Genomic DNA, 1,919 nt, shown 5'->3' on the forward strand with positions numbered 1-1,919 from the left:
ATTTAATATAGCCAAGTTAGAACCAGTACTCTTTAAATAAAAACGGGGTTAGCTCAAACCTAACACAACTAACACTATATAAAGACCCCAACGGCACAGTGGATAGTGTGTAGGATCTTTAAATGACCTACACATATAAGTAAATATTTGTAATGATCCTTATTCTCGCCGTCCCCGTGCGGCAAATATATTGTAGGGAGGTATGATTATACGTATGTCAGTAAGCTGACAAAATTGAAAGCTATACTGTCAATTTCTATGTACCTCTACTTTTTACAACGATCTTGTTGCTTGGCGATAAAGACGTCTGTAATTGCGCCCTCCCAGTGCTGTGTTAAGTCATAATATGAGGACGTCTCAAGTTTTCATTCTCCTACCGAGCTACGTCCTAATCTTCACATCCCCATGGGACGAGGACTTGCCTATTCAAATGGACCTTTTCGGAGAAGTCAAAGAAGGGAGAACAGCCGACGTATCCACGCCGGCATTGTTGGTTCAAATGGCTCTGAACACTATGGGACTTAACTTCTAAGGTCATCAGTCCCCTAGAACTTAAAACTACTTAAACCTAACTAACATAAGGACATCACATACATCCATGCCCGAGGCAGGATTCGAACCTGCGACCGTAGCGGTCGCGCTGTTCCAGACTGTAGCGCCTAGAACCGCTCGGCCACCCCGGCCGGCCAGGCATTGTTATACATCGTTAGGGAGACAAGGTAAATATCAAGTCGTTGAGTTTAGAAGGAATTAATCTTGAATCAATGTTCCATTACTGCCACAACGCTTCTTAACCTACACGCATCCAGACCTGGCTGCATGTCTGCATTTGCAGTTTCGGGTACGGCTAAATGTGCATTAGCATAACTACGACAGCTCTGAACAATTCACATTCTCTCTCTCCCTAATCACTATAACAACTCCAGAATGAGATTTTCACTCTGCAGCGGAGTGTGCGCTGATATGACACTTCCTGACAGATTAAAACTGTGTGCCGGACCGAGACTGTAGCTCGGGACCTTTGCCTTTCACGGGCAAGTGCTGTACTATGCGTGAGTCGTGCTTGGGTAGCTCAGATGGTAGAGGTGACGTTGCAGGGTGCCACGCTTTCGTACTATTACAGCGGACCTTTGAGCTAAATTTCAAATTTCTACGTCGCAATGGGAGATATTTACGGCGTTGCGGGAAAGTGGTCCTTTGCGTTGCGCAGTGTAGTTAAAGTAGCACAGTATGACACCTGTGTGTCATCAAAGGGTAGTTCTACGCGACGCCCAATCGGGTTAGAGAGATTGTTGCTGCCAAAAGTGGCACTTCTGGAGTTGTAACGATCACAAGTATACTTTCGCATTAGTTCCTGTAAGTTGTCCAAAGCAGTTACTATTTTGTTATTTTTCTTTACCTTGTAAAAACCAGTGTATTTGGTAAAGGAGATTCGTCATACATAGGCAGTATAGAGCTGTAAGGTATGTACGAAGTGTGATCAAAAAGCAACGGGGATTTTGTTTTTCTTAAAGAATCTATTCATCAACATCAAAATTTTTTTCCCTTCAAAGTAATCCCCCTTATATGCAATACACTAATGCCAGTGCTTTTTCCAACCTTGGTAGCGCTTCTGGAACTCACTTTTCTTTGTTATTCAGCTCCTTTAGTGATTTTCAGCCTCGGGAGTAATAAGAAGTCGCAAGAGGCTATGACCAACAAACGCAGTGTGGAGGCAACATAATGGTTTTTTTTTTTTTTTTTTTTTGAAAAAAACACGAATAATCACTGATGGGTGAGTGGAAGCATTATCATGATGCAATTTCCACGAGTGGTTTTGTGACAAATCTCGTCGTTTCCTTAGGATTGCTTCACGCAGACGGCGAATATTGGGCATATGACCATAAGACAAGAACTCATAATACACCATCCCATTGTAA

Source organism: Schistocerca americana, chromosome 4 (genome assembly GCF_021461395.2).
Source record: "Schistocerca americana isolate TAMUIC-IGC-003095 chromosome 4, iqSchAmer2.1, whole genome shotgun sequence".
Classification (NCBI taxonomy): domain Eukaryota; kingdom Metazoa; phylum Arthropoda; class Insecta; order Orthoptera; family Acrididae; genus Schistocerca; species Schistocerca americana.